The sequence below is a fragment of the Littorina saxatilis genome, linkage group LG10 (genome assembly GCF_037325665.1).
Source record: "Littorina saxatilis isolate snail1 linkage group LG10, US_GU_Lsax_2.0, whole genome shotgun sequence".
NCBI classification, from domain to species: domain Eukaryota; kingdom Metazoa; phylum Mollusca; class Gastropoda; order Littorinimorpha; family Littorinidae; genus Littorina; species Littorina saxatilis.
In genome coordinates this window covers 35,444,258-35,458,068 of record NC_090254.1, presented here as the reverse complement: position 1 = coordinate 35,458,068, position 13,811 = coordinate 35,444,258, and the positions used below count along the sequence as shown (strand labels likewise).

Sequence of the window (13,811 nt, the reverse complement as noted above, 5' to 3'; positions counted from 1 at the left end):
GCGCAGTTACCTAAGCTGCAGAATAGAATAGAAAAGTACAGATTTACACATCGCAAAGAAGCGATTTTTCACCCGTGTCCTCTAGCGCTCGCGCCAGGGGAGGTAAGCAGGGCTAGCAGCAAAAGCGCTCATTGCTGTTTTCTGTGCAGGGTGGGCATTTTTTATGAATTAATTTTGTAACATGCCATTAGTGTCAATATTCATAAAAAAAATCTCCACCCTTTACTTGAAGCTCCAGGCAGTTGGATTTTGGTATGTTTTTAAGTGGAGGGATGGCTTTATCGCATGTAAAAACTTGGACAGATCTGAGATGATCAGCCAAATTATTTACATGGGAAGGACTGTGCCTTGAAGAAAAGTTTACTTAGCTGAAAGTGTACCTGGCGGGACAGTCTTTACAAAAGCTTTTTTTTTAAGGCTTTTTTCTGATCAGATAAAAGATTAAACTGTACATGTATTTACATGCATAATTCACATGAAGCAATCTGAAAACATGATTGATAAATTAATTCACTTTCATGACACTTTTGGTCATGCACACTGTTCCCTATTGTTTGCTCATGTATAACCTGTGTAAGTACAATTATGATGTGTAGTAGCATTGATATATATATACTTTAGCAATGATTCAGTTCTTGTACTCATTTTACATTAGCCTCTTTCTGGTTTTCATATTTTATTTCTACAACTTAAAAGTAAGAGAAACATTTGAATATGCAGGCAACAGATGTGAGTTTGGTCACAAAGTCAAAATTGAAAGAAGAAAAACATCTCACGGGTGTTTTTTTGCAAAACTGCATATCTCAAGGTTATATATATATATTTTTTTTTTTTATCTAATATCTGTTTCTTTACAGTCTCTATGTAATCATCCATTGTGTGCAGAGGTCATTTCTCAAAAGTAGTCTTAGATATAATACTGTAGTTCAGTCTGTACAAAAGGTTTTGAGAATCTTGTGTCTGACAAGAGTTTTATCATAGCACTATGCTTACCGTATTGTAGTAGTAAACCTGTCACAGAAAATTAATATTTGAGTGAGCACTGTAACAGCAGTCTGCACATTTGATTTGAAAATGATCCCTTCTCTACTGTGGCACATGACATTTATAATCACCCTTGGGTGCAGTATAAAGTCTTATTAAAATAAACAATTCATGTTTTTAGAAAATGTAAATTGACGAAATTCACTTCAGAAAAAAAATTGGTGCGATACCAAATTTCTTCATTTCTTGTAACTCTGTTGGGTTTTTATATCTGGACAGTGGAAGAGATACGCCTCGAGAAGCTGGGGCAAGTTTTGATCATGTGGCTAAATATAGCTCATCAACACTGACACTAATCAGTGGAGGCATGAAGTTAGCAGCAAATTGAATAATGATCCTTCGATGCACGTGTTCATTAGAAAACTCATCTATGATATAGAGTGGGTATAAATGGAAAAGTTCACCATATAAACCTTTTTTTTCTTCTTTAAAAAAAATGCGCATTCAAGCTCAAAATTCAAAGCTGCCATGTTTATAAGCTTTTACTCTGATTCATTCGGCACAACCTAAGTCCCACAGCCCATGAAACTCGTAACAGAGTTATTTCCAGAAATTGTCTATTGTAGTCATTTTACTGTAAAACCTGTTTGGAAATGGATGCACAAATCACATTTGTTTGGTAATGTGTTGACTATTGGAAAATGCTCTTTTAGATGCATGTATAAAGTGAATGCTTAATTAGCATAAAAATGGAACACTGTCAATATGTCATGAACAAATAAGTAATCAAAATCACTGACATTGTATTATTTGTATGACTTTTGATCAACTTTGCAAACAAAAATTGTAATGGGACATCTATGTTGCTCTTTCCTTTTAAGTTTTCTTATTTTAATTAGGTACATGTACCATTTGTATTACTTGTTGCTGCTTTGTTAAAACTCTGTAAAAATAAAATCAGCAGCTTCAGTCTGGTCTTTGTGCCTCTTTTCAGTTGTACATGTATACTTATTTCATATACATGTACATACAAGAGGCGAAGCCTTCAAGGCTCACGTAAGAAATCGACAAACAGTAACACAAACTCAATCACTCCGTCACACATACACACACACACACACACACACAGTAAGCATAGGTGAAACTGTGCAAGAAAGCGAGACCCTGGATCTGCCAACTAGTCTCGGCCCGCTCACAATAACAATGACCGAGACTTTCAGTAATTCCTTTGCGTGACGTCTAACCCTCTTACGTCATAATGTGACGTCTTCAAATAGTTTCTATCACACACGTCAAACAATTTTGACCGAGACGTAATCGACTCGGAAATGTTAAAGTTTCTATCACACACACACACACACACGCACGCACGCACAGACAGACAAAGTTTATCATCGCATAGGCTACACTTACGTGAGCCAAAAACAGGTGATTCTCTCTCTCTCTCTCTCTCTCTCTCTCTCTCTCTCTCTCTCTCTCTCTCTCGTTTGTCATTTATTAAAAATATATATTACAGTATCTAGATGTAAGGACAGCTAGGTTGTAAGAAAAGGCGGCGTAGCCTAAACCTCTATCCTTGTAAAACAAAGTCTCATCATCTCTCTCTCTCTCTCTCCCTCTCTCTCTCATTTTATGTGTAATCAGTGAAGACAAGGCAGATGAAACACAGGCCACACAATTAACATTCAAGCAAAAAACAACCAAATGTGTGGTGTTGCTGCAGTAGGCCATCGAAGTGACAATTATTTTATTAAATTCTGTCATTACTTTACCTTACTAATGTTTTTCAAGAATAGGTAGTTAATTACCAAACCTGTTAATTAATTTAGTTGGGGATTCTTATGGAATCCAACAATTAAATTTCATTGTAAAATCTAGAGAGTCCATAAAGCTTTTGGGGCTGTTCCGCAACCAACAATTAAATTTCATTATAAAATCTATAGCCCATAAAGGTTTTTGGGGTTGTTCCGCAAAGAAAAATAATTATTTGGCAGAAACGTTAGCTTTCATTGTTTTAAAGAATTATTTTGGAGATATGTTTATGCCAGATGCCACAGTCGCCGGCTGCTCAGCCCAAAAACCGCTCAGTGCGAAAAGGAAGTAGTCTGGGTCCTGGTGCAACTGTGGACTATAGCTTAAGTTTCGGTTCCAGACCAAGCAATAATGGTACTGCATTGAAGCTCTAACGGTGGTGCCAGCACACCCTGACAGCATGCAGAATAAAAACTTTCATTATCAAAAGTGAATAGGAGCTAATAAGGGCCTGTAATGTAATAAACCAGGGGCAAAATTATGGCATGAACAACCACTCTGTTAGAGGCTAACTCATTCCAGTGACAGGAACTAAAAGTACAAGTAAAATAAAAAATTTAATCAGCGAAATGACATCAATAATGGCTTGCAATATAATTACATCATGACAAGGGCAAAATTGGCATTGCAACATGGAAAAAAAAATACCTGAAACATAGGGATGGGTGGGAGTGAAAGGACGAAAGATAAGACAAGGGTAAAGACAGAGCAAAAGTGATGTTGTCTGTAGCGAGACAAAGAAGAGAGTGACCTAACGAGGTCAAGGGGAAATCATCCATGCTAAGCTAGCTGGAACTTTCTCTGGCATTACACAGGGATTGGTCCATGTGCTACTCATAAATATTCATAAGGTTATAGCAGGGGAATACCGATTTCACATAAATCTCCTTGTTACTCACAAGACTTTTTAGACTAGTCCCTCTATAGGGTCAGATGTAACCCTGATAGCATGCTAACGTTAATTTAACGTTAATTTAACGTTTGCATGGTTAGATTTTGGTTTACGGTTAGCATTAAACGTTAAATCAACGTTAAATTAACGTTAGCAGAAAAACGGTTATAAAGCAAACGTTAAATTAACGTTAAATTAACGTTAACAAGCAAACCGTTTTCATGGCAAACCTTTTTTAAACGTTAATTTAACGTTTGCCTGAAAACCAATATAAAACGGTTTGCATTGAAACGTTAAAATAACGTTAAATAAACGTTGACACATAACCGTTCAATATCAAACCATTTTTTAACGTTAATTTAACGTTTGCCTGAAAACCAATATAAAACGGTTTGCATTGAAACGTTAAAATAACGTTAAATAAACGTTAGCACATAACCGTTCAATATCAAACCATATTTAAACGTTAATTTAACGTTTGGTCGAAAACAATTAAAAAACGGTTTGCACTGAAACGTTAAAAAAACGTTAAATAAACGTTGACACATAACCGTTCAAAATCAAACCAATTTCAAACGTTAATTTAACGTTTGCCCGAAAACAATTAAAAAACGGTTTGCACTGAAACGTTAAAAAAAACGTTAAATAAACGTTGACACATAACCGTTCAAAATCAAAGCAAAATCAAAAAAAAAAAAAAAAAAAAAAAAAGTTATTGTTGTGGTGGCAACAACTTGAACAAGAAACTTTTTTTTTTTAAATGTCAAAAATTTTTTTTTTTTTTTAAATATAATTTTTTTTTAATTGACATATATATCAAAAACAAACCTTTCAAAAAAATGTATTTGTTAAAAAAAAAACAAATTAAAAAAAAACATAATGTAACGTTAAATTAACGTTAGTTTTATGCTTTATGGCTACGTTTCTTTCACGTTTTATGGCGAACCTTAAATTAACGTTAGATTTAGGTTAGTTTACTCATCAAGATAAACGTTAAATTAACGTTAACATTAAACGTTAATTTAACCAAAATAAAACCATAATATAACGTTAAATTAACGTTAATTTAACGTTTACCGCTAATGTCAATTTGACCAAAATAAAAGTATAATACAACTGCTGTTTGAATGTATTTTTCACGTTGAGTGCTAACATTAAAAAGAACCCCCAAAAACATAATCAAACAAATCATAAGGAAAATAATTGTATTTAAATTTTTTTTTTGCTTTGTAATTTTTTTTTCTTATTTGAAGATGCATTTCCCATAATCTTTTCTGTCTGCTGTTGTTGTAGTGTTTGTTATATATGTAGCTAAAACCGTGTTAAAAAAAGACAAGCAAACACCAACAAATCAAAGTTTGAAAAAGGTTTTTGGTGAGAATGGTTAACTTTGCAGCTAACGCTATTTTATCTTGTTGTATTACTTAATCCGGAGAGCATGCAGGCTGTTGATTTTTGATCTCTGTCTCATTGGAAGGATGGTACTGGCCAGGTCTCATATTTTGAGCCAAACAGTGTACATGCTAACATAAAACAAAACAAAAGACAAATAAATAAAACCATTAGAAACATGTTTTGAGAATATGTTCTAAACATTTATTCATCATTCCCTGATATTTCCACAATATAAAAAATAAAAAATACACAACCATGATGAAAATGTCAAAAGTTGAATCAGTTCTAAAGTTTCTAGAAGTGAGTTTGGATATATCACACTTTTAGGTTCTGTACCTAGAAATTTACCAATTCTATTCCATCTTTTGGGTTTAAAAAAGTCTTTGCAGATATATATTATACATCTGAAATGATGCCAGAAGAGACAAGGAAATATGAGGTTATTTGCAACACCACCAGCAGAGGAAGAAGTCGCTCACTTTGCAGCAGCAGATAAAAAGAATTGTTGAATTTGAAGCAGGAGCAGACACAGAAGTTGTTGAATGTGTAGTATCTGCAGCAGACAAAGAAGTTGTTGAATTTACAGCAGACGATATATTTGTTAAATCTGCAGCAGCACACAAAGAAGTCATTCACTTTGCAGCAGCTCCAGACAACAAGAATTGTTGAGTTTTAAGCAGGAGCAGACACAGAAGTTGTTAAGTTTGCAGCAGGAGCAGCGGCAGACAAAAAAAGTTCTTGAATTTGCAGCAGACGATATACTTGTTAAATCTGCAGCAGCAAACAAAGAAGTCATTCACTTTGCAGCAGCTCCAGACAACAAGAATTGTTGAATTTTAAACAGGAGCAGACACAGAAGTTGTTAAGTTTGCAGCACCAGCAGACAAAGAAGTTGTTGAATTTGCAGCAGACGATATATTTGTAAAATCTGCAGCAGTAGCCATGGAAAAAGTTGTTGATACAACCAGTGCAGACGATGACATGTCTGCAATAGGCGACTTTGAAGATCTGCTCCACATGCTATGACACCTGCAAAGACAAAGAATGCAACAATCTTAAAACAAAGAATTCAGTGTTATTTCAGAACTTCAGTGTAAACACTATAATTATGTCTTCTTTGTTGGTGTTCTTTGCTGTTCTTTGCTGAACATAGAACTGAAGGTAAATAAGGTTTAAATTGTCTTTGCATTATGCCAATATTGTTGAATTTACTTCTGTGAATTTGCTAACTTTGATAGCATCATTGTGTGTTTGAATGAAATGCTCTATGTCAATGCTGCCTGGCACGGATAACAGCCCTACCAACCCGTCCACCTACACCCCCACCCCACCCACACACACTCACACAGAACACCTTCCAACAAAATTTTCCCCAGACTAAGACAATAGAATGTCAGTTGGACCTTGACTAAAAATATGCATAGGTAAAGATGTCCCAGCTACAACAAATTGTTCTGTCGGAAGACCTCCAACATGCCGAAATGATGTGATGGCCGACCAGCCAAGGATTAGAACAATGCGTCATATAATATCAGCATGTATCAATGACCCTAGGCTGAGGCCTGACAATAACACTGCCTTCTCTCAAATATGATTTTCTGTTATAAATATAATAATATGACTGCTGGAACATTCTGATTCATCTTAGCGTTAAACAAGGATTTTACCTGCAAACACACACACACACACACACACACACACACAGTGACACACACTTACTTGGCCTCAACAGCCAGAATGTCGGGGTTGTACCTTGTAGTTTACATCCCTGTGAATGCTTTCTGTTCCATCCTCATGGTAATTCCTCCCACCCTGCAATGAAAATTGAAAGCATTGATGTGTGAATTGCATTAATTACAATAGTCTAAACACACTCAAATCTTTACTTGTTAATGAAGACAGAGAGATAGAGAGTGGGAATAGAGTGGGGGGAGGGGAGAGAGCAGTTGTCAATCAAACCTTGTTTTAAAAATTTAACTTTTATTTTTAAGTGTCTTTGAATAGATCATTTTCGAAAATAACTCCCCATGCCTCTCCTGAGATCTCTTATTTACTGTACAGTTATGCATTTGACCTGAAGCTGTAAGATTGAACAGTAAGTGCCCTGCGTGCACATGTGTGGAAAGTATCAGATTGAGAGAGAGAGAAAGTCTCAGATTGAGAGAGAGAGAGTAACAGACAGACAAAGACAGAGAGAGAGACTGAAACTGAGAAAGAGACAGAAGGCAGGAAAGAAAGAGAGAGAAATCCACCTTTCCAATCGTTATGCATGATATTGCTTTGATATTTGTGACTCGTATGAAAAATAAGTCAACAATCACAATGCCAACGGATCGTGAACTATGAATTTACAACAGCACAGTTCAACATTACCTGAATTTCTTCCTGCTGAAAGTTCCATTTGCCATTCGCCTCAGCGTCACAAGATCTGTATTACTATTAGTCCTGATATATGCTGAAGTGTAGCATGTTATCTTATACATGTGTCAGCAGTCACACTGGCTTTGAAGTTGCTAGCGTTTTAAAAACTGTTACAGAAACTTTTTTTAATTTCGATTCCACTGTGAAAGGTTGAGACTGAGAGTACTGTCCCTTGGCGATCAAGGGAGGTCACTCAGAATTTTCGTTCCTAGTTATCGAACTTGGACGTAACGGCACGTTGTCAACAAATGCGTTGGGAAGATTGAAAACTGGCAGTTGCAAGAGCACTATGTGATACACCAACAGAAACGAACCAGACTGGACAGTCCAATACTAAGACCGAAGGCGCAAGACATAATTACTGGACTGGTTTCAAGAGTTTTACAAACTTTGAGTGAGTATTGCCTCAGTGAACTTGGAAGATATAGATTTGCTAATTATTGAGACTTTTTCTTTTTTATTATGTATTTTTCTTGGAATATAAGACTAAAAAGTGTGTTTGTTTCTTATGTGTGTGTGTGTTTGTGTGTGTGTGTGTGTGTCACTGTGTGTGTGTCACCGTGTGTGTGTGTGTTTAGGTGTTTGCTGTTTTTCTTTATTGTTGTTGTTGCCTGAAATGGTGATTTGAACTAAGAATCTATTCCTTTTATGATTCTGTTGTGCATAATAAATAGCTTTTATTCTTTCAGATTTATAGTTATACCACAAAAAAAACTGTCTGCATTTGGTGGGGAGGTGCCTTAACTGGTCAAAAAAAAAGTGAGCCGATTGATGGCATGGCCGTTCATCGCATTTGGATGGTAAAAAGCAAAACCAGTTTCCATTCTTCAACAAGCTGAAGGTTTGCATTGGAAAACAGTAAGTGTTTTTTTTAAATGAGTTTTCAATGTAACTGACAGAACAATTTGTTGTATAATTATTATAATCAGTTGTGTAATGCTTGCAAAACATACAGTCACATGTACACACGCATCCCCCACCCCACCCCACCCCTTTCCACATATACACACACACACACATGTACACACGCATCCCCCACCCCACCCCACCCCTTTCCACATATACACACACACACACACACACAAACTCCAATTTGAACTGTTCCTGTTTCAGTGGTGGACCTTTCTGGTGACCTGTAATTACTCAACTGTCAGTTGGAACATATTAGGGAAAATAATCTATCATTGTGCTTTTGTACATTTGTTGGTTAAATCAGAATTACTTACAATTCTGTTTCCAGTCCTTTGTGCAAATTCGTATTAATTGGACATTATTTCTTTCAGATGAAAAAATCCTGTCTACAATCGGAGATGGGGGTGGCAATGGGAGGGGGCCACAGTCTGAAGGATGGCTGTACCAAAGCATGCAGTTGGAAGGGGACAACCCATCAAGGTTTACAATTATCAGCTTTGAAAACAGTGAGTACAATTTGGTACATGTATAATTATTGTTGTCAGTTGTTTATTGCTTGTAACAGACCCCCCCCCACCCACACACACACACACACACACACACACACACACACACACACACACACACACACACACACACACACACTCATAAATTCAATATCAACCGTTTCTGTTTCAGTGATGGACTGGTATGATGAACTTTTCTGTTTTTAATAACATTTAGGAAAACATGTTGTCATTCTGTGCTTGTTTGTTTTTGTGATAACTGAGAATCCTTGTTCTCATTCCTGTGCACATGTATTTATATTGATTTTTATTCGCTCAGATAACAAGCAAGTCTGCAATTGGTGGGGAGGTGTCTGGACTGGTGGGAAGACTGATGAGTTCATTGATGACAGATGATTGTACCAAAATTATTCAATCGGAAGAGGGAAAAAACATCGAAGTTTCCGTTGTCTGTGCTGAAAGTTCACACTGTTGACCAGTAAGTGAATTGTTTAAATCAGTGTCGTCTTTTTTGAGTCACTTGAGAAAAAGTGACTCTATGTAATCGGTCAGTGTTAGTCTGTCCGGCCGTCCGTCCGTCCGTAGACACCACCTTAACGTTGGACTTTTCTCGGAAACTATCAAAGCGATCGGGCTCATATTTTGTGTTTAGTCGTGACCTCCAATGACCTCTACACTTTAACGATGGTTTCGTTGACCTTTGACCTTTTTCAAGGTCACAGGTCAGCGTCAAAGGAAAAATTAGACATTTTATATCTTTGACAAAGTTCATCGGATGTGATTGAAACTTTGTAGGATTATTCTTTAGATCAAAGTTTTTACATCTGTAGCCTTTTACGAACGTTATCAGAAAAACAAGGGAGATAACTAGCCTTTTCTGTTCGGCAACACACAACTTAACGTTGGGCTTTTCTCGGAAACTATAAAAGTGACCGGGCTCAAATTTTATGTGAACGTGACTCCCAGTGACCTCTACACTTTGACGTCTGCTTTGGTGACCTTTGACCTTTTTCAAGGTCACAGGTATGTCTTGAAGGAAAAAAATTGAAATATCATATCTCTGAAACTATTCATCGGATTTGATTCAAACTTTATAGGATTATTCTTTACATCAAATTATTTACATCTGTAGCTTTTTACAAACGTTATCGGAAACACAGGGGAGATAACTAGCCTTTCCTGTTCGTCAACACACAACTTAACGTTGGGCTTTTCTCGTAAACTATAAAAGTGACACAGCTCTAAGAGTAACAAATGTTAGTGTGTCTACTGTTAATATGATTGCTTCGAAAAAAAATTAATGATGCTAGTTTATGTGAATTAAGTTATTAATGGGGTTTGTTTATGTGAGATTAATGAGAGTATTTTTAATGCCAAGGTAAATATTTTGTTGCTCGATCCATGCAATCTCATTCTTCAGGAATGCATTGTGTTGTGAATAGCAATTTCTTCCTGTCCATCTGATGCCTCATATAATATTCAGAACTGCGAAAGTGACTCGATCGAGCGTTTGCTCTTCTTGTTTTCTGTGGTGCTTAATTTCAATATCAGTTGTGTAATGCTTGCAACACACACAATCTCTCTCTCTCTCTTTCTCTCTGTTTCTTTCTCTGTTGTTACAAATTGGGCTGAGACTTTTGATTTTGCATATGTGGACTTGCGCCTGTGTGTGTGTGTGTGTGTGCGCTTGTGTGCCTGTGTGTGTGTGTGCCTGTGTGTGTGTGTGTGTCTGTGTGTGTATACATTGGTGTGTTTCTTAGTACATGTATTGTATGTGTTTGTTACTGCTAATGTGTGTGAATGTGTGTTTGTTGTACTACGTTGCAAGCCCCTGAAGCAATTTTTTGATTAGTGCTTTTGTGAACAAGAAACAATTGACAAGTGGCTCTATCCCATCTCCCCCCCTTTCCCCGTCGCGATATAACCTCCGTGGTTGAAAACGACGTTAAACACCAAATAAAGAAAGAAAGAAAGATGTGTGTTTGTAAGTGTATATTTGTGTCAGTGTATGTGTCTGTTAGTGTGTGTTGGTGTTAGTGTGTGTGTGTGTGATTTAGTTTGTAATCCCAGCCATTGACTAAGGACCGTGTGTGATTTAGTTTGTAATCCCAGCCATTGACTAAGAACCATTTTTCCTTCTCTATCCCAGGTTGGTATCCTGCATAAGATTATGACCACTTCAAAGTCAGGGAGCTGGGCCTGGCCACATAGTTCAAGCAGAAGTTGAACTACTCCCTCACCATTACCATCATCATATTCTGTGAGGTGGACTTCACCTACGACCAGAAGTTTGACCAGCGTCAAAGAGCGAGTGCAGGCAGCTGCCAGTGCTACAGGACATCATTGCGCGCCATCTCACTAACAAGATTCAACACCTTTGCTGACCCACAGCTTCTGAATGCTGTGTTTGCAAAGCAGCCCGGCATCAAGCCTCATTTACATGGGTGCCATCATTCAGGACTAACACCAACAGTTCATAAACAAATATTCACTGTGCACACACGTTTGGCAAAGTGGAGCAGAAAACTTGCAGTCTTGCTGCTTGTTAATTTTTATTCATCGATGATTGTTTTTCATCTAGCTACTCCACAAAATATGTTAATATCTTTTGTGATAGCAAGAATTTTAATGAAATGAAGCAGAGCGCTATTTTAATATCTGAGAAACAAAGGGACGTAATTGCTCTGCTATTTGACATGTGCAACAAGAGTAAGTGAGATTATGTGGAAGCAATTTTCTTGGCACCTGTGAGAATAACACGCTTTTGAATGAACAAAAGACTTTACATGCATGTCGCACGTGTATGCATTAATAGCGCTTACATCCCTTCGTTTCTCATATTTTGTGCTACTGACTTGCTTGTATTACTAGAGACATCCAGGTTTGCCTTCGTCAAAAGTTCGTGAGTTCCGATCTTCGCGAGTTTGTTGAAGTGGTGACGTCACATCCCGTCACGGTCACCACTTTCCAATTTCGGTCCAGATCTACGCGAAATTCTTCGTGCGCGTTCGTCTGTTTTTCGAAACAGTGATGACGTGACGAGTAGCGTTATATATGACGAGTCTTTTTTATCGGAATATTCCAGACATCTGAATATGCTGGGTACACACGCAACACTGACAATTTTTTTCGATTTTTAGATTCATTCCTGTAAAATCTCCCAACTCTAAAACAAAATAGGCCTAGTGGAAACAAGTGTCTTGTGCAAGAGAGATCAAGGGAGATAATTGGCAGGATATGTCGCCCGTTGACTCAAGTTCTGAGTTTTGTGTGGGTATCCGTGTTCATGCACTAGGCCTCCAAAATGAACAGTTTACAGATGCACAGTCCACAGAAGCGTCGTAAAGATATCAAACTTTAACACTGCGCACATAAAACATATTTTTAACATTATGAAAAGGACTAAAAGTACTCGCGAAGATTGCTGATTAAGGTTCGTCAAACACGCCTTTTTCACCACGCAGATCCCGGTCTTCGGCAAGCCGTGGTGGGCGCGAAAACCCGAGCGCATGCGCATTGAGGCACAAAGTTAAAAATAGAAAGGAAATCCCCACCACCGACGAATGTTCGTCTGACGAAGGTTGAATCTGGATGTCCCTAGTGATTGTGCAAATAATTTGTATTGTTTTCATCTCTGATTTTGTCATTAACAATGATCGCTGTCGATAATGAGTTTGCACAGCCCTATGGTATTTACCTTGATGAACCCATACCAGCATTGTGATTGAAATTCTTAATTGCTGATCCTGTTATCGCCTTCTGATGATTTTTTTTTTTATCAAGTTCAGACTATTATTAGTCAATGTAGCATTGCTTCAATGAGATTAAGTCTACATATAATTTTTGCCTGCCCGATTGATAATACTATGCTGTGGTATTTTACTGAGACTGAAAAATGTGTTGTAATATTTTTTTAGTTCACATTTTCATGTTTTAGCAATTGAAGGAATTTAGTTTGCATTGTTCAACATTTTAAAAGTGTTACTGTTATCAAATTAGTATTCACATATTGAATTGTTAAAGACCCCAACAATTTAAATTTTAAATAAAATTTGTGATCTTGAATTTTCTGTGCATTAATTCAAATTTGTATTTGCAAATGTTATTTTAATGTTTTCAGGAGAACGTAAATTTAACGTTTGCATGTGAACGTTAATTTAACGTTGGCATGTGAACGTTAATTTAACGTTTGCATGAAAACGTTTGATTATGGTTTTGTTTTGGTTAATTTTATGTTTGCATGCAAACGTTAAAAAAACGTTAAATAAACGTTAATCTAACGGTTATATTATGGTTTTGTTTTGGTTTGTTTTTAGTTATTTTTACGTTAGAGGTTAACGTAAAATTAACGTTAATTTTACGTTATTTTATGGTTAGTTTTTGGTAAAACTAACGTTAAACTAACGTAAAAAGTTAACGTTACATTAACGTTAACCAGATGAGCAAAGTAACGTTAATGTAACGTTAACTTTTTACGTTAATGTAACGTTTACCGCGAACGTTAATTTAACGTTAATTTAACGTTAGCATGCTATCTGGGAAAAAAAGCAGATCACTGCTTACTCTATTAGTACCCTCGTTAAATAAAGATATGTTCTTGTTTTCTCTCTCTCTCTCTCCTCTCTCTCTCTCTCTCTCTCTCTCTCTCTCTCTCTCTCTCTCTCTCTCTCTCTCTCTCTCTCTCTCTCTCTCTCTCTCCATCTCTCTCTCGTTCTCTATCTCACTCTATCTCTGTCTCTCTCTTTCTCTATCTCACTATCTCTGTCTATCTCTCTCTCTCTCTCTCTCACTCACACACACTAACACACTCACATACACACACATACACACACACACACACACACACACACACACACACACACACACACACACACACACACACACACACA

General features: G+C 36.9%; 2 long non-coding RNA genes across 2 annotated transcripts; one reads left to right on the top strand and one right to left on the bottom strand.

Annotated features, from left to right (window-relative positions):
- Positions 1–5,140: 5,140 nt before the first annotated feature.
- Positions 5,141–7,596, bottom strand: LOC138978674 (uncharacterized). Its single transcript, XR_011459761.1, has 3 exons — positions 7,457–7,596; positions 6,803–6,895; positions 5,141–6,112 (listed from the first exon to the last, which is right to left on the bottom strand). It is a non-coding gene; the product is annotated as an uncharacterized lncRNA (long non-coding RNA).
- Positions 7,597–7,758: 162 nt separating this feature from the next.
- On the top strand, positions 7,759–13,208 carry LOC138978675 (uncharacterized). Its single transcript, XR_011459762.1, has 5 exons — positions 7,759–7,898; positions 8,194–8,362; positions 8,788–8,922; positions 9,242–9,400; positions 11,072–13,208. It is a non-coding gene; the product is annotated as an uncharacterized lncRNA (long non-coding RNA).
- Positions 13,209–13,811: the final 603 nt, after the last annotated feature.